Here is a 20588-nt window from a genome sequence, read left to right on the forward strand (position 1 = left end):
TCTAAAAACCAATCCATTTTGCCCAGAACATGTAGCCTAAGTTAGCATAATTTTATTATTTAATATTTTCCTTATTTTCTTCTAGCTGTTTGCCTGTAATTGCATGGCAGTTTATGCCCACCTTGAAAGCTGTTGTTTTTAAATGTCTTTTCTTAGGTAATGTGTTTAAATGCCAACGAGAAATGTGAGTGGAATTATCGATGCATTTTGACTCACACTTGCACACTGTGCTGTTACTGGATGTCTGGAGTGAAAATAAGAGGTGGGGGAAGGGACGCATGCAATATTGGAAATGAGGCATGTGTAAAGATGGAGAAGAATCCTCCCCCAGGGTGTTTTTACTTGACACTTCACTTGGATGGGTCACAACCATATTACTTTTGATGCACTTCTATCTCGTCCTGATCCATTCACAAACATAAACACAACCGCATATGCCTTCAAGTAACTTTTTGCATACTTTCAAGACATTCTGTGAAGTTATGTCATACCCTGTAAGTCTTTTGGTTAGTGTACACTACAGTGTGACTGTGGGAAAAGTTTACTTTCACCATTATACCACTTCAACGTTGAGCTAAAGTCTTTATGTACTCTTATTCACCAGAACATTAGGTAAAAGTAACTGCGCAGTACATGGAGATCCAACAACAGAACTGCCCTTTAATATTATTGTACAAAGCAGACAACTGCTATCTTGCACACATTCATCTGTGAATAAGCTATTGTTAAATTATATTTTTTGACAATGTACAATTTTCTTATTCTTAATTACAGTACAGGCATATGACTATAGTAATGGCACACTACACAAAAGAGACTGAAATTAGACACATTTATTATTATATTTGCAGTTCTCCACTTCCGTTTCCAATGCAATTGACCGTATTGATTCTTATATACAGTACACACACTGGCCACATGGTACATCTGGACAACCTCATAATGTAGTAGTAGAGCTGTATTGAGGAGAAGAAAAAAAAAAAAGCCTTTATAATAAGAAGAATGTGTATTTGTTATTGTAGTTGTCGTTTGCTGTGGTAGTAGAACTATACTTCATCATACTGAGAGGTGTTTGTTTCCTTATTTAACTGATGGAAAAGGACACGATATTAGTGTGATGCAGTTTAGTTCTGAACGACAGCCACAATAATTAACGCTCGCTGACAACAATGTCTAACGGTGTCAATCAAAACTGAGTATTCTTATTTTAAAATAGATTTATATGTATAAACAACTCCTGTATTCTATCATAGTAGATTGTACTGGAGTACTGAAGGTTTAGGCCACTAAATACCTAGCGGCTAAACATTGAATTGTAGTTATGAATTCACCTCAATTAGTTGATGAATTATAGACATTAATGAGCAAATTCCTGCTCGTTTCCTTAGAGCACGTTTGCATCATTGTTGATGAAATTTCTTCTATTACAACAATAAGCAAATTAAAGGAAACTTGGCAGTTTATTGACTGCGTGGGCAGTAAATAATGAATCATCAGGCTCGTCTATCATTTTCTTATGCTGTGAGTTCCGAGCAGATGTCTCATTTTTCTTGAAGGAATATTTGCTGAGAAGACAAAAAAGGTGTTGAAGGCTCACGGGGAGGACCTATATTTAGTGGTGCTTAAGTGCCTTTATTCCGCTTTAACTGGATGTTGAAGAGGTGGGACCCCTGTGAGGTTTGTCTGGCAAGTGGACACAAAGGAGGTCTAGTATCCTTCTTTCAGACTTTACAGAATTCAGCTGGGATTTGTTTGTGTTTTAAGTGGTGATGTACTCCCAAAATGACTTCTAATTGTTGCTTCTTTTTTTTTGTTTTACATGAGTAGTGCCTTGAGATATCGGAGTTCAATTTGCTCCGTGACCATGACCGTAAGTCAAAAAACTCAAATCATTGTTCTTCATTGAAATTAATGGAAATGCCATTAATCTATTCCATCCTCACAAAAACAAACCAAAAAAATGTAATGATTTTTCAAATACAAAATAGCACTCTATAATATTGTCCATCCATCCATCCATTTTCTGAGCCGCTTCTCCTCACTAGGGTCGCGGGCGTGCTGGAGCCTATCCCAGGTGTCATCGGGCAGGAGGCGGGGTACACCCTGAACTGGTTGCCAGCCAATCGCAGGGCACATAGGAACAAACAACCATTCGCACTCACAGTCATACCTACGGGCAATTTAGAGTCTCCAATCAACCTAGCGCGCATGTTTTTGGGATGTGGGAGGAAACCGGAGTGCCCGGAGAAAACCCACGCAGGCACGGGGAGAACATGCAAACTCCACACAGGCGGGGCCAGGGATTGAACCCGGGTCCTCAGAACTGTGAGGCTGACGCTCTAACCAGTCGTCCACCGTGCCGCTCTATAATATTGTACTTCATAAAAACATACAGTAATGACTTAATTAAATAAAATGTAAAGAAATAGTTTTTGTCATATTTTTTGCTTCAATTCAATAGACATTGTGCTGCTCCTTCTGGTATGCACACCTTGACCACCAGGGGCAGTTTAAGACAAGCATACACTTATACGTGGAGATTGTCACAGCTCCTCAGTAAGCTACAATAATATTAGTCTTTCTTCACAGAGGATAAAGAATATATGACTGTGAATATTGTTATACTCTATGTCTAAATTTGTTGCTCTACTGTTTCCAGGTTTATAACACTGTGACACTGATTCTAATTGTTAGCCTGTCTGGAATTTTACAGTGTTTGTTAAGCTATCGGACAATTTTAAGGCAAAGTTTTGTGGTTGTTTTAAATAAACAATGTGTGTGACAAACTCCAACTTGCCGTAGCAATTAACATTTTGAAGCCTCTTTTGTGAAGAATTCTTCACTGTCTGCCAAATGTTATGATGTGAATTGAGTTGAGTTTATAGCCACCATACAGCACCTGTATCTCAAATATTGATCCGCAAGTCAAAGCAAAAAAAAAAAACAGCCGAACGATGGCTTGAAAAACTTGGAAGTCATTTCTGTCTATCTCATGGCACCACTATCAGTATATGCATGGGTTTGTCTTGAAAATTATTTTTGGTTCTCATCAAGTCACTGTCAAATCATATAATGCGCAAAATATTGCTTCAGTTTTTTGGATACTGGTTGTGTTTTTTGCCAAACTCCATGACTACAATTACAGCAAACAGGAACAAATAATATATAACATAATTGCAGTGTGTCATGGCATGTACCGAAAAGCACGCTGACATAAGTGTCAATCAAAACCAAACGTCATTATCTTTGAATAGGCACAATTTTTGATATACCTTTTTTTTTTTAAAAACTGGATTTCATTGGATTGTTCTGGTTTGTGTATATAATTTTGCATTATCATAGTCCTCTCATTCTTGAATTCCAGGAAAACAGTTTAGCTTGACCACACAATATCAACAAGTCATTTATCATCTCAAATAGCTCTTACCTCAGTGGACTGCACCGCAATCAATGTGTTGTCAACAGCAATGTTTTCAACGCTTTATTGAGCCAAGCCATCCACTTTACATGAGACAAATCTCACAGACCACCACCATACAAAAATACTGAAATAATTTTGAGCTCCTCTTAATTTAGTCACAAATCTATCTATCTATCATTAGTTTGTATCTTATTTTTGTGGCTTCACTCTTGAGCAGATATTTTGAATATACTTGAATTGTTGGGAGCTTCTCGACATTCTGGAGTGTTAAACTCCTTTTCATCGTCAGTCCAACGCCTTCTCTAAGTCCACAAAACACATGTAGACTGGTTGGGCGAACTCCCATGCACCCTCGAGGGCCCTGCCGAGGGTGTAGAGCTGGTCCACTCTTCCACGGACAGGACGAAAACCACACTGCTCCTCCTGAATCTGAGATTCGACTTCCCGACGGACCCTCCTCTCCAACACCCCTGAATAGACCTTACCAGGGAGGCTGAGGAGTGTGATCCCCCTGTAGTTGGAACACACCCTCCGGTCCCCCTTCTTAAAATGTCTGCCAATCCAGAGGCACTCTCCCTGATGTTCACGCGATGTTCCAGAGGCGTGTCAACCAGGACAGCCCCACAACATCCAGAGCCTTTAGGAACTCTGGGCGAATCTCATCCTCCCCTGGGGCCTTGCCACCGAGGAGCTTTTTAATCACCTCTGTCGGAGGTGGAAGTTGAAACTCCTTCTGTCAGGGGATTCTGCCAGATGTTCCCAGCAGACCCTCACAATACGTTTGAGCCTGCCAGGTCGGACCGGCATCTTCCCTCACCATCGGAGCCAACACACCACCAGCTCCGCTACTCTCTTCACCCGAGTGTCCAAGACATGGAGCTGCAAGTCTGACGACACGACCATAAAGTTGATCAGCGCACTCCAGCACCCCCTCCAAGGACTCCAAAAAGAGTGGGTACTCTGAACTGTGCATAGGCACAAACAACAGTCAGGAAAAAGGCAGAGGAAGGTTACCCGCTCCTTCACCGGCGTGAACCCTAATGTACATGTATGTATACCCACACCTGCTCGGCGCCTCTCACCGTGGGCAACTCTAAAGCGGAAGAGAGTCCAATTCCTCTCGAGAGGACTGGTACCAGAGTCCAAACTGTGTGTGGAGGCGAGCCCGACTATGTCTCGTCTGAACTTCTCAACCTCACAGACCAGCTCGGGCTCCTTCCCTGCTAGGGAGGTGACGTTCCACGGCCCTAGAGCCAGCTTTTGTAGCCGAGGATCGGACCGCCAAGGTCCCTGCCTTTGGCCACCGCTGCATCCGGCCCCTGTGGCCCCTCCCATGGGTGGTGAGCCCATGAGAAGGGAGACCCGCGTTTCCTTTTCGGGCTGTGGCCGGCCAGGTTCCATGAGTGCAGACCCAGCCACCAGGCGCTCGCCTTTGAGCCCCACCTCCAGGCCTGGCTCCAGAAGGGGGCAAGGGAAAATCAGATTCCATCAATTTACTTTTAAATTGGGGGTCTTTTAGCCGTGCTTAGTCTGATCCCTCACCTTCGACCTGTTTACCATGAGTGACCCTGCCAGAGGCATAAAGCATAATGGAGAAACGGCAAAGGTGGCAAAGATGCATTTACTCATATGTAGTGAAAGCGGGTTATTACGTTCATTGATTTGTACATCTGTGCCCCTTTTGTATGGTGTCAAAGGTCCCAGCTGTCAGCTGAACAACAACGCCAGAGGATCACACAGTAAGACGAGGGGTGATTGTCAGCGTCCCGGCACCCGCTGGCCTCGCCTCGTCGACGCTCTCTCAAGCTAGCATCAGATCGGTTGTCGTTCCCGTTTACGATCAAGGGCCTGTCTCCGTAGATTCAAAGTTACTGTGGCAACCCGGGCGCAGAGAGCTGAAAGTGCAGGTGCTGAGCACGTGGTTCCGAGCCATCCGAGGACGTGGTGAGAAGCACTGACTCATGAACACGAGAGGGAACACTGTGTGAACTTGTCAAAATGCTGCCCAGCCTTTCCACATCAGTTTTTTATGGGGTCGTACAGAGGTTGTTACCATCGCTGTTCTGGAGGTGCTGTTGATGGGCTATTAATGTGAAAATGAGCCACCTGTCCGGATGTGGACAATCGCCATGATAAATGGTTCTGGAGATCAGATTGTTGAAGGGAAAAGGAAGATCATAAGTATTCGTCAGCCAGACCATGAGAAAACATGAGAAAGTGTGAGTGTGTAGGTGGTTTAGAGATCTGTGTGCGTGTGCTTGTGTTTTTCAACATTTGGGTGTGTGTGGGCGGATGGGATGCCAGAGGAAGAAGAGTAAAAGAGAGAAAGCGCAGTAGAGAGAGCACCGGAATGCATGAAGTGTACCCCAAGTGTACTTGTATTTTTTCGCACAACGGGGATTTCTCAGCGCTGATCTCAGCGAATTCTGCACCCCGTCTCTTGCAGAGGTGGTGACATGAATATTCACGAGGTCCTCGTCTTCTGTAAAAGCCTCGTGTTGTTCCACGCCATAGTGGGAGGGTTTGTGCCCTGCTGAGGCAAATCAATGTTTCATCGCACCTTTCGTCATCAGAGTGTCACAGCAACGGCGCTTTAGTGTGTGTCTGGGTCATTCTCATACAATTTGATCAATAAGGGTAAAGACATGGCCAACTGAATTTACTTTTGAAAATCAATTCATTTTACTCATATGAGTATTTTAATTATTGGCAGTTATCCATCAAAAGGTCATGATTGTTTACCATTTACTCTGTCAATAAGGATAGCCTTTAATACGAAAGCCTAAATTTCAAATAATCAATAACGTCTTGAAAATAGGACTTTAAGCGTGGCTGTTTCAGCATGGGAGACATCTACCCATACAAAACCAAGGTGGAATAAAAAAAAAAAAGAAGCTCAATTAGAATTTGTGTCTTTACCGTTATTGATCAAATTATATGAACATAACCCGTCCTTATTGTTGTATCCACATGTGTTGACGTGATTTATCTGGCATGCGTGTGTCATTGTCTCTGCTTTACATGAAAATGTGCTCGCACGTGCAAAATAAGGCCTGGAGTGCTCTCGGTTTATGAAAAAGTAATTAGAATTTCCTGTCCAGCAGATGTGCCATTTGCGTCAGCCCTTCCCCTCCACTTAGGGATATATTTTTTTCTTTCTCTCACATGTTTCCCCATAACATGACACACATATCTACATATTTACACATACACACAGCTATTACCGCTTTGGCTTAACCGGCCTACTTCCACCTTGGGCTTCCACAGCACCCTGTACGCCTGCATCTCCCACTCTTATGTAACTGTAAGAAGGAGGGCAAGCAGAGGAGCATGCTGTCTTTATGTGCTGGCTTCATTGAGCCTCGCTCATGCCCAAAGGTGCATGTTAAACCCTGCAAACTGCGCAGTGGAACATATATAAAGACAAGAGTGAACCCTCAGAGGAAAACCACAGCCTCCTTCTACAGTCCCTTACCCATCCATCCACATGCATGTATAAGTGCAAATAAATAGGCTTAATGTGCCTGCACCTCTTTATCAAGAGACATTCTGTTCCCTTTATCTGTCAGTGAACTAATGTGAGGTGGCGGTGGGGGGGGGGGGGGGGGGGGGGGGTTGTCGGAGCTGGCGAAAAGGGCTTTTATTGTGGCTTTTAATGGGTCAGAGTGAGAAAGCGAGGGGGGAAACATGAATGTGAGAGAGTGAGAAAAAGGTGGCACTAATGGAATGTAACACCATCCAATCATTTTCAAGTTCAAATAATTCCAAAAGGCTTTTTATGGCAACCAATTCACTATCCTTGTGAGGCGATTAGAAGTGTACACAGTCTGATGTAACGCTCCCTTGTTGTGGCTTGATAATAATAGGAGTGCACACTTCCGTTAAAGGTTGAGTGCTGGATTTTCCATCAGGGTTATTAAGAGTACATCAGCTCTCATTAATGTTTCATAGATAAGTGCCACTAGAACATTGTAGCTGATAAATACCTGCAATCAGCACAGGGTTGGCTTACTTCAAGGCTCACGAGAGCCATTGCTGCATGGAGCTTGCTTGCATAGAATTTGCATGTTTCCTTTAGGTGTCTGCTTTCTTTGCACAGCAAACAGAGGAGCAGCTCCACTCAATCGTGAGTGTGAATGTGCAGCAAGGTGACAGTGCCAGATTATTATAATCTGCACAAAGTGATGGGACGGCAGTACACAGGATTGGGCCCACGCTTCTCAGGGGACAAGAGGTTTCTCATTTTAATGGTCACATTTCTTGACTGAGTAAACCTTTTCAAAGGTTGATTCTAAACATGCCGGAGTTCTAACAGTCAAAATGCCAAATTAGCCTGCTTTGAATGTCCAATAATAATTTTTTTTCCCCATCTTCAGCCCAACTAAATACACTACAGTGGTGCCTTGAGATATGTGTCTCCATTTACAGGTTTGTCAAGATACGAGCCATTGTTTGCCTGAAATTTTTGCTTTGAGCGCTGTATGGTGGCAGTGAACTCAACCCAACTCACTTCACAATAAGCAGCACTTTGTTAAATAGTGAGCAGTTCCTTAAAAAAAAGAGCCTTCATCTGTTTATTGCCACTCCCAATTTACGTTTACTGTTAAACTAAATATAAAACACTTTGTGCCTTTAAAACAATCACATAGCTTCTTAGCTTTTCGGTCTTCTAGTTTAATGCTAACACTAAACCGCCTCTATGTTGCAGTGATTTAACCCTTTAAATAAACTGATGGAACACAAACACTACAGCAACACATGTAGACTGACAATATAACACTACACAATCCTGTCTTTTTGTCCATTCCAAAGAAACTCAGGAATTCTACCTCCAACAAATAACACAAAAACGCAGCCTCCTAGGACTGGAGACAGCTCCACTACCATTTTACAACAGAATGGAATGCTAATGAGGGAGTTTCTACCTAACGACTCTCGTTGACGGACAGTGGCCTCTCTGCCAGGCGTATGGCGTTTTGCATTCCAAAAGAATGATATCATCCATGGTTTGGGGAGTGCCTCCACTTGGAGCATAAATAGTTGAGTTTTTCCTGAAGCCTGGTCAGATGAGAGGCAACCAGAACAGTCCAGTTGCAATCAATTCAATGCCCTGAGGATGAAGTGAAATGGATGAATATTCAGAGGCACAATATAACAGTCGGAGTCACAGTCATATATTCTTGATCCTCTGCGAAGATCGACTAATATTAGTGCCGTACTGATGAACTGCGATGTGGTGAAAATCATCTCAATGAACAGTATATCCATGTCTGACCCAGGTGGTCAAGGCAGGTTCACAAGAAAGAGCAGCACAATGGCCATCCATTTGATGCAGTGTAAAAAACTGGTTTAATTCTTTTTAATTATAATTATATGTAATTATGTCATTACTGTATATATTTTTTTTCACATCACAACAATTTTTGTAGTACCATATAAATGTACCAAATCACAGAATTTTTCAAACAGCTTATTCTGCTGTTGCTATTGTCTCTTTTTTTTTTTTTTTTGGTGCTCCTTTTTAGATTGGATAATTAAAGTCTGATCATTAAAAAAGGAGGAAACATAATCCTCAGTCGTGTGTGGAAGAACCATACACACCCACAACAGCCTTGCGCCATCTTATTACTGTAAGCTGCTCACCGGTTTGGTCACACTGGTGTGGGATGGCAATCAAATCCTCCAGCAGGAGTCGTCGCAAGTCAGCAAACCCTCTTGGGTTGCTCACTTTAGCTCGAACAGCACACCCAAGTTCATCCCGCAACTCTTCAGTTGGGTTCACAGGGCAGCGTGTTTGGCAGGCCATTCCGTTCCGTCCACTCCCAAATTCTGGAAGAGGTTTGTGATGAGTATTAGTTCCCAGACTGTGGTGATATGGGATTGCCACTGGTCGCAGAATCTCATCGCGACATCTTTCTGCATGAGATTGTCTTCAATGACAAGCCTTATTTTTCCCAAACCATCACAGTGCCTCTGCAAAAAAAAAGCCATTACTCTATTGATGCAGCAGTCAGCATTTTCAAATGAAATAATGCATAATTATGCTACTATATGACATATGCTCATATAAGCACGACCCAGTGCAATAAAGAAGGGTTGTGAAAACATACGTGATAAAAGGAGTAAAGGGGCATGTAAAAGGCGAACCAAAAAGTGAGGGGCTCGTGCCCCCAGTGCTCCATGGTTCCGCTGCCTCTGAGTGCAATACGGCTAAAATCGCTGTAATTTGACATTAAAAATAAAAGAAGAAAGGAATGTATCCTGGAACGTTTAGTCTGTAACATGGAAACTCAGCTTCCCAGCAGTAATCACCCATGTTCATCACCACCTCTTAATTAAAGTTAAATTTGATTGCAGTATATATTTTCATGATTTTGCATTTGAATAAACAGTGTCTGACCTATTCTACCACTCCTGTATATTAAGAATGCAAATGTTACTTAAAACATTGTAAATAAAGGTGATCCTTTGAAATTAATTTATATTTCCATTATTTCAAATAGGGGGAAAAAATGAAAGGTCTACCAGCATTCTGGAATTGACTTTAGATGAATGTGAGTGCGAATGGTTGTTTGTTTCTATGTGCCCTGCGATTGGCTGGCGACCGGTTCAGGGTGTCCTCCGCCTCCCGCCCGAAGATAGCTGGGATAGGCGTGAGGATAAGCGGGAAAGAAAATGGATGGATGGATGGATGGATGTTCCACTGTATTAGCTTTAAGTTGGACTTTCTTTCAAACATGATTTGTTGTGAGCATTTCCAATTATGTGTAATTTAATGATCTGCACCAGGCTGATCAAACATTTAGTGAGTTAATCTAACACGGCAGTGTGCCTCGGGCCATACACCTGCTGGCCTTTGTTTGCCTCTTACCTGTTGCCCCTATCAAGGCTTAGTGTTAGCCTCTAAATGTCAGCGCAAGCAGCCCCGAGCTGAGCTCTAACCACCAACCTGACCAGGCCGCAGCCTGTCTATTATTCATTCGCCATCTCAGGTGACCTCTCATAAACACCATGTTATCATTTAGGATCCAGTGTCTCATTAGGAGCCCATTCAGCGTCCTCAAATATTGCTTTTGCGGCTTGAGCGGGTCGCCACCTGCTGCCCTCATCCGGTCGATCGATCATCAGGTGTCTGTCAATCGCCGGCCTCGATCGGGATCGGCGGGGCTAAATTCAGGTACGCCGGTGGAAACCGAAGATGCCGCGGCGGTGGCAAATTTCAGTGGGCCACTGGTGTCGTCTCGGGTTGTTATCTTCCGAGTTCCCCTGGAGAACTCCGTGGCAACCGTGGAGGAAGTGCACGTGCGAATACAAAACAGACACAATGTGAGCTGCTCAGCTAGGCGCCATCAAGCGAACAGTCGTGCTGTGTGTTGAGGGATTAGGGGGGACTGGAGAGACATGTACACTGTGTACTTACAATTTTACTCTCCATATCCCAGAGGACTCTAGCATAAAAGGTTATTTTTAGATGAACAAACTGTGCCCGTGTGTGCGCTTGTCCTCCGACCCTCTGTGAAGACCGGACCGGCGTAACTGTATATGGAGCAGCTTCATTACCACCCAGTTTGCCTTCAGAGCTTCAGTGTATGTGTGAAGGCCTTTGTCTGTTGCTTTGTGCGTGTGTATGTGTGTGTGTTTGAAGAATAGCCAGACATTCTATCAAATGCAGACTCTTGTAACTGGCATAATTCATTTAAAATTTAAAGTTGGTATTGCATAAGAAAAAAGGTGTCCTTTATGAGAATACAATCATTAATATTACATGCTTAACCATATCCCTGCGTGAAGAGGAGGACTGTTGGGTCAAGTCAAGTCACACTTTAGTATAAGTTTGACAAAAATGCGTGATAAAAAACAAAAATGTAAAAAATAATAATGCACATTGTTAGTATAGCAGTTAATATAGCTGCCTTTTGTGCAGCCGGCGCGCAATCAATTCTCACTCAATGCACGCTTCATAATTGCCTCGGCCCTTGCGTGACTTTGAACAGGATAGGCGATATAAAAAATATGATTCATACTTCTACTACTCCTATTAAAAAGAAAAATAATACCAATTCTGTTGAACTCAATGATGGTCTAGTGGTACCGTGCCCTGACTTTAGCGCAGGCAGCGTGGGTTCAGTTCCCACTCCGTGCTAGTGTGATTGTGAGTGCATGTGAATGGTTGTTCGTCTATATGTGCCCTGCGAACGACTGCGATTGACCAGTTCATGGCATAATCCGCCTCCTCCAGGCCCTTGAGACACAATAAGCAGTATTGGAAATGGATCGATGGACTAATTCTGTTTACAGCAAGTCAACAACCAAAAGATGCAGCAATGTTCTCCCAGTTTTCCCAACAGTCTTTATTCTATTTGTATAAATCTCAGGCCTTTATTTGGGGCTGCAGATGGCTGCCCAAAAAAAAAAAAAAAAATGCCACTGTGTCTACTAATCAGACCACAAAGCTTGTTTGTGTTTATTGAACATCTCTTCATTATATTTTCCGGGTGGTAATTAGAGAGAAAGCATCCGGAGCGTGCATGGAAAATAAGATAGTGACTCAAAATAAGGACTATCACTTAGTGTTTAATGACCTTGTCTGGAAATAAGAATACTAATTGTTAAACATTCACCACATTATTCCTAATAATTATGGAATTTAGGAATGCTGTTTTCAATTAAATTTCCCTTTTTGTATGGACTTAGCATGTTCTCATCATGTATGTTAGGTTAATTACGTATGTCCAATTTCCACACGGTCAATGTTTATTTTGTCAAGAATAATTTGACCTTTAATTAGTTGAGTTCCCCCTCCCCCTCCCCCTCCCCATTACCATAAGACCTGTGTTAAGATGGACACCAAGTCACACTGTAGAAGTAAATCACTTGCGACAGAAAGTCAAAGCTTTCTAACTGAAGTGCTTGCACTGCTGTTGGTAGTGCGCATTTCTACTGGAGTCCCAATGCGAATGCTAATTGCAATGCTAACAACAAAACAGCCCACTAATTCAAAGAAAGCGACACAAGATGCACACACACAGCAACCTTTTTTTCACTGCAGCTGAACTTGGAGCTGGTGGGTCACCGCCACACTCAAGCCCTAGTGGAGTGTAACGGTGCCTAAATTCCTTGATAATTGAATGGATGATTCCTTGACTCATATGCCACCCCTCCACAAAGTTTCATGGGAATTAGTTATATAGTTTGCACTGAGCTTGCTATCTAACCAACCAAGAAATGAAAGATAACCTCTTGCCTCATTCAATTCATTTTTATGGCGATAGAATAAAAATAAAGACTTTGATATGAAGGCCTGTGTCCGTCCGGTGCGTCGTCATTTCCTTTGAATGAGAGTGTTGTGTAACCACATACAAAAGCATCCCTTGTTTTCACAATAGCTTTTTTGAGGAAACATCCAGTGAATCAGTCACTCTCCAGCCATATAAACTACAATACAAACGCTGTCTTGTGTGATTATTTTGAACCCAGTGACTTCACTTTTAGGAAACTTCCTGTGTTTTTGTGCTTTTGAATGTCAGGCAAACATATTTCAAAAATCCCACCTGTCCCTTTCAGACCTCAGCAAAGTTTGGTCACTGCAAACGTTGGTGCGACTATTTATGTTCAAGTGATTCTCTGGTATGATTCAGCCTCTGCTCATAACGGAAGCAAGGCTTGGTTTGAGGGCAGAGGATGAGAAGATGGGAGTCATCATGCGTTTTGGATTGGGAGAAGCATATCCTCTCGCCGTTTCCAGTAGATAGCCGGCCTCAACTGGCCAATGAGTACGTGGTGCCAGCTGCCCACCTGGTGACTAGGCCTCTGTGTGGGCGCATACGGCGGACAGACCGGTGCTGTTTTCCAGCCTTGTCTCATGCTCTTTGTACCTGTTACAACGACAATGACGACATTGTTATTCTTATAATACAAAGGGCGGAGAACAGGTTGATAGTGAATGATGGGAAACTTTCCAAGTCCATTTACAGACAAACTGTTGTCAAAGTGTAGGTACAATCACGGTAAAACTGTAAAACTGTTCCGGCATAAAAGGGATACAGTTCCTCCATTCTGCTTGACCTAACAGCCGAACAGGCCCAAAAAAATATATATTTTCTTGCTCTATGAAAAGCTACAAAAGACAAATAATTGAGATATCACTCATATATCACAGCAAGACACTGCTGTTCTGAGCATTTGCTGTGAAATGTATTTTTCCATTTATTTTGATCATTCTTGAGATGTTTGTACAACTTAGTTGAAGTCCACTTGTGTTCAGTTGACTGGAAACAAGTTGGAGAGGCACATATCTGTCTAAATAAGGCCATCCATCCATTTTCTTTCTCACAGTAAAAAAAAAAAAAAAAAAGAACAACAACAACAAGCTATGAGGTCAATACACTTTGGCAGATCAGGGCAATGCTGCAAAAAATTCCACCCATGCGCACGGTGAACTCTGTAATTCTTAAATGACACAAGTTTAGGACAACCATGAATCTTCCTAGAGCAGTTTTAACAAAAACTGAGCACATTGTCCTCACGCAGAGATGCTCACCTCTGAAAGATTAAATATTCAACCTGTACAACATAGCTTGAATACCAATGTGTCTGGCTGCATGCTGGAAGAGTCAAGCAACATCATTAGTTCATTCAGGATATCATTAGCATTTATTTTAGCAGTTTTGAAACAGATGAGCAGCAGGGATGGGGTGAAAATAAATCTCTACCATCTTTACAATGATTGGACACCACCTCTGTATAAGCGCCCATTGAATGATTTTCTAGCGTGTGCAGTGTACTTCAGATGACAACACAGCACAAAACACACATTACAATATCTCCACTGACAATTGTGAGTCTCCTCCCCCAAAATAAAGGTCTGTCATAGTACCAAATCTGACCTGTGAGAGGCAGCATGGTGCCAAAGAGAATCCAAACAATACAAAGAAGAAGAAAGAGTTGTAATAGTAGAAGAGGACATTGAAGAAGCTAGGCTGTCATGAAAAAAAATGGAATTGCAACTCTTCTCCATGTCAATTTTAGAGTGGTGAATGACAAGCAAGACTAGTTGCTCCTCTATTTGGGTTCAGCAAGGTCGCTTCCTATTGGTCCGTGGATCGGCCTAACTCGGTGTTAATTAAACACATAAGAATTTGCGATTGTGAGTATTGAACGGGTGAAAAGGTGAGCATTCTGAATACGTTCCAGATGCACTGTAGGTTGATGCTTCTGTCTGTATTTCAGCCAGCGGTCGAGGCCTTGACCGAACACTAGTGCTGTATAATACACAATGGCAGGAACACCAGCAAAAATGTAACGTACTTTTTCTCCAGTGTTGTACTGTAAATATGATCTCACAAGGTCAGCCAAGCTTTCATGAAAGTCTTCTTTTAGCCCCAGCATGTTCTCTGCAGAAATGCCTCGTGCAGTATGGAAATGCCAAACTCATTTCTTTCTTTCTTTCCGCGCTCCTGCTGACAGTTGGCCCTCCTGTCAGTCACCGCAGCTGTGGATTAGCGGGCCCTGACGCTTGGCCCTCCCTGGGAACAAATGCCCTGTCCTTCCTGTCAGTACCTTTCACATTGAATATTATATAATTTCGCAGCCTCTACCATCACTTTTTCCGCCCCTCATTGTCTCCACCAACTACCCATTGACAGCAGGTTTTTCTTTTTTTTGTTTACCCCCTGCAGCACAAAATGTGGCTTGCCACAGCAGGACATAAAAAATCTGAGTCGGCTAGTTGCCTCAGCCTTTCTTGACATTAAAATGCAGTGTGAATGCAGGAACAGTGACAAGGAGGAAGGAAGGGAGAGGTCTGACAGTCCAAATATGACAAACAAGAATACGTAACCCTTTGTACAGTACAGACCTCCATTAAGGTTGAATTGTTGAAAGTCTAAAGAAAAAACATACAGCGCCGTATTTGCAGTAACTGCAATGAAGAACATGCGCTAGTAGTTGGCAATGAATAGTTGTCATTAAAACACAACAGTAGTCAAATACAGTGTGTAGTACACGGTTGATGATGGAAGACAGGGGTGTCAAACGTTTTCCTCCGAGGGCCACATCAAGAAAACGCAAGGGACTCAAGGGCCACTTTGACATTCTTCGACTTTATTAAACACACTAAAACTGATTATATATTATCGTTATTTTGATAAACTTCTTCATCACAGCTTTGTGTTTATTGTGATAAGCCAAATAGTTTTGGATTTTTCATGATTTTGGTCTGGCCCGCAGGCCTGTATCCTACTAGAACAGATCCACCCCTGAACCGGAACCAAAACGAGCAATCTGTCATAAGCTAACAACCTTTAAAGTAGTGTTTACCTGACAATCAATTTTAGTTCATTTTTACTTATGAAACAGAATTATCTTTATTCACAAGGCATTATAAAGAGAAATTTTGTTACTGTTTTAGTTATAAATAGTTTCTTTCCAGATCTTGAAAAGCTCTATGTAAAACCAATTTATTTTTCATTAGCGGTTGTAGTCGTAGTAATTGTCAGTAACACCCCACCCCCCCACAGTCGCAGACACACGCGCACACTTTTTCAACACCTACACTCAATATACGCATAAAGCAGACTTCCAAGACAATTTTTGCTTAATTGAATTTGTTCTTGGCAGCCCCTTAGAGTACAAAGACTACTTCCAAGTTTGGCTTTATTGCATTATTAAATGTGGAAAACATTAACAATAAAGGCTGAAACAAGATTACTTTTGTGAGTTACATCACTCCAAACAATACCTAAATGTGAGTCTGTGTGCTACTTGGGACATTTGAGGCCTTTGTCTTCTGTCTTCTTCAGGTCAGTGGTGCATTGCAAACCTCATCACTCCTGCTCAGGGTGGGGGGGACTCTCAGAAGCAGCCTATACAGTTTTTGCCTTGTCACATCTGCAATGCCTCAGTCGGCTACCTCTGCATTATGTTGCATTTGCATCTGCCTGGTAACCCCCCCCCCCCCCCCCTCCCTCCTCTCCCTCCGCCACCTTTCCTCTCATACATTCCTTTTTTCTAAAATCTTCTCCCTCAAATGTCACCTTCACGAAAACTCTGCAGGTGCACACTTTAAGGCCAATGTGTGGACATGTAATTATTGGCATTGAATGTGCAATAAAACCAAGAAAGATGGTTTGGGGGGAAAAAAAACAAAAAAAACGGGGGAAACACATCATTGAGAGGAAATTCCTTGCAGGAGGACACCGGGTTTTTCCAGCCATCATCCCCTCCCCTCCCTTCTTCCCCATCTTTTTTGCCCACTCTAGCTCTTCCTTTCTCTTTGCATCACCCCCTCTGCATTGATCTCCCTCCCCTTTTTTTTTTTATTACTCAGGCTGGTGGGGGGTTACCGTATTAGAGGAGATGCTGGTGCTAAGCCCTCCCATCCACACCCCTTGGCCCTGTTCCAGCTCGTCTGTGTGCGTGAGATGACAGTTGTAGTATGCAGCAGTGATGCTTACATGTTAATTATTTGGTTATGAGGTGCAAGAAATATTAGCAATGATGCAATACAAAGGACAACCTATAAGAGAAACACTGTTAACTGCAGTGGTGGGAAGGAAAAACATTCAAATACTTGTTTACTGTACATAAGTAGATGTTTTAGGTATCTGTACTTTACTTGAGTATTTATTTTTCTAACAACTTTTATACTTTGACTTCTTCTCTATTATAAAACATATCGGTACTTTCTACCCATTTATCCGAGGTGGTTAGAGTAGGTTAAAAACATACTCAAGTAAGAGTACTGTTACTTTGGAATAATAAAAAAAAGTAGTAAAAATTTTACTTATGAGAATAATTAAGTATTCAGTGGAAAAAAAGAGAGAAACTGGAGAGTAACCTCTGATAATTTTTTTAAATAGCGCATCAATGTCAAATAGACATAAATATATTGTATTGTATTGCCCAACAATTGTTTCGATATCTGACGGGCATTTATTTGAGTCCTTGAGAGAATTCTGCATATTATATGATATATGACATTAATGCCATATTTGTACCCTTCTTGTGACTTTGAACAATGAGACCCCTCTGATACTGCAGACGCTCTCTGCAGACCATGGCTTGTGTTATTTTTATATAGCACAAAAACCTCCCATTTGAACAGGGGTGTGTAGACTTTTTATATCCACTGTAGCTTCCCATCACCTCCTTTGTTTATAATTGTATTATTGACTGTGTTGATTGTGTTAGTTAATACATAATCTAACGACCCTCTCTACCTACTGAGCCACAGCCGCCCCATGAATGATTAATTTTGACGATGGGTGCCCTTTTTTGACTTCGGCACCTGCCCCCCAAAAATATCTGTGCACGTGCCTGCCACAGAGCATTTCAACAGTTTGCAAACACAGACCGAGACAGCTTCATGTATGTTTCTTAAGTTCCAAGTGGAGTTCTTGTGGACCGAAAAGGTGACGTTTTAGACTGAGTACCTAATATAGTGTGCATTGAGGGTGATTGCTGCCTGCGGTGGCTTTTACATGGATAACTCCAAGGGTGCGGTGTTGTCGTGCATGCTCTCTGTGTGGCCTCTCGTTACTGCCAGCTGACTGTTCTTCTGAAGCCGAACAGGGTGCAAGCTGCTATGAGAGAGCTGTTTGTATAGCATGCTGTGTTGTTGGTTTTTTTCATTCGCAGTAATCGTATATCATCGCCTCTGAATATTGCACGAGGTTTGGGGAGGCTCAGCTGTCGTGACACCTCCGTAATATTTTACAATCAAAGATAGATGAGTCTATTCTTGTTGGTAAGTAGAAGAAAGCCTGACATAGTTGCTCAAAGACTGTGACAATGATGGCCAGTAAAGAATGAAACAAAACAAAAAACAGGGGAGTGGTTGGAGTTCACCATGGAAATGGAAACTGCATATGGGTACCAATGGAGCCCGCAGTGATGAGGGAGCAAAATAAAGACAGAAGTAACCACAAAATCAGAATGGTTGAAGTGAAAATGGCTTCACTAGGTTTGTCTGGATGACGGTGGGTGCTGTGTGCGTCGTGATTGAGGGCGTTGAATGACCACAACACGGTAAAAGCGACCCTCCAAGGCTCATAGTAAGCAGCCAGGCTGCAAGAACATTATGTCTGAAACCATGCCATCTAATTACGATAGGTGTCTGCAGAGGGAATACAGAAGGAGATGATAACTTTTAAAGGGAAAGCGTACTTGTAGCGTAACTACAAATAACAATTATCGTGCAAATGCTTAATGATTCCATCACGTTGCCAAAATGACAGTGCCTCGCCAAACTATTCATAGCCCTTGAACATTTCCACATTTTGTCACATTACAATCACAAACGTAAAGTCTTTTAGTCGGATTTCCATGTGATAGTCCAAGATGACGTGGCACATATTTGTGACGTGGTAGGAAAATGCTTCAACATTGCCTTGTTTTTGGCTCATCCCCACATTCCCATCAACTCGGCCCAGGTTCGCTGTCGCTGTTGAAGAAAAGACTCCCCGCGGCACGATGCTGCCACCCTGCAGTTTTTCACGTTGAGGATTGTGTGTTCATTTTCCGCCACACACAGAGTCTAACCCTAACCCTATTTAGGCCAAAAACATCCATTTTTGTCTCTTCCGACCAGAGCGCGTTCTTCCACATGTCGTCTGTGTCCCCGACATGGCTTTTGATTAACTGCAAGCACGACTCCTTATGGCTTGTTTTCAATAGTGGGCATTCTTCATTCCGCACAACTCATAGTTGTCCTGTGGATAGATTGTCCCACCTGAGAGAATCTCTGCAGCTCCTCCCGAGTCACCTTGGGGCCTCTGATATGCTTTACTGATCAATGCTGTCTTTTTCCATTTCTTGGTGGGTACTTTGAAGTTGTGCCTTGTTCTTTCCATTTTCGCATTGCGGGATTTAAGAGTGGCCCATGAGATGTTCAAAGCTTGGGATATTTTTCTTTATAACCTAACCCTGCTTTAAACCTCTCCACAACGTTATCCCTGGCCTGTCTGGTGGGCTCCGTTTGCCTCCCGTTGTTGTTTGTTCTCTAATGTTATATAACAAACCTCTGTGTTTTTACAATAACATTAAATTACACAATGGTGGACTTACTTATCGATATTAGGTGACTTCCGAAGGCAACTGGTTCCATTGGATTTTATTTAGACTTTAGTTTGGCAACCATTCATTTTTCTTTTAACATCATAACTATTTTTTCTCAGCATCCACACAACTACGAAGAGGCAAAGGTCCTCCTCTAATCCCTGTGCTCTGTACAAGGAAGTGGTGGGCAAACTCAGTGTGTTCGTTCTTTTACAAGGTAGGTGCGGTTGGGCGGGACACACGATATCTGGACCGGCCGCTACTTCTCACATTACGGCCTCCGCAATGCGTTGCTTCATTTACACTTGAAATATTTATGTTCTTAATTTAACTGCCAGGGTGCTCAGGTGTCTCTTCCTCTCTTCCATGCTTCAAGCCACACCCCTCCTTTAGTGGGATTGGTTAGCTGGTTTCCCGGCTGTGTGAAGGTTTGACGACGTAACTTGTTCGTGAACATGTGCGAAACCGTAGATGTGAGGTTCCCTGTCGACCTTTGGCCTTTTTGATTAAAGCATGCCTGCAGAGAGAATTGTACTGAAATTCAGACTATAAGGCCAGATGCACCTATTTGTTGATACAATTATCAGTCACCTCAAAACCAATTGTTTATCCTCAGAAGTCTCAATTGTATGCTTCTAACTAAAATTTATGGAGGCACCACTTGGAGACCAACTGCAGTTTTTTTTTTTTTTTTTTTTTTTTTATACTTTCACTTCCATAAGCCTAAATGGCCAGCTGTCACAGTATTGAGTCAGATTCACAGCCACAGATAAGGGTGAAAATGAAACTGTACTACATTGGCAGGGGTACAAAGTTGTGTTATAAATAGCAGCTATGCTTATGACGAGGGTGTGTGGGAGGAGAGCCGCCTACCAAACATGGTCAAGTGCGGTCCAAATATAGCAGACCAGTGCAGTTCTGATGACTTCTTATGTTGAAGTAGGACGGCGTTAAGGGGCGACGCAAACGCCCTTCTGCCTTCACCGCATGTTACTGCTGAATTTGTCTTACCAGATCGAGCCAAAATGGAGTCATTGGCAAAGGCTTTATTCAAACTCCCACTGGCCTTAAAAAACAAAAAAACTGACATCCCAGTTACAGCCTGCTCCTG

Source organism: Phyllopteryx taeniolatus, chromosome 18 (genome assembly GCF_024500385.1).
Source record: "Phyllopteryx taeniolatus isolate TA_2022b chromosome 18, UOR_Ptae_1.2, whole genome shotgun sequence".
NCBI lineage: Eukaryota > Metazoa > Chordata > Actinopteri > Syngnathiformes > Syngnathidae > Phyllopteryx > Phyllopteryx taeniolatus.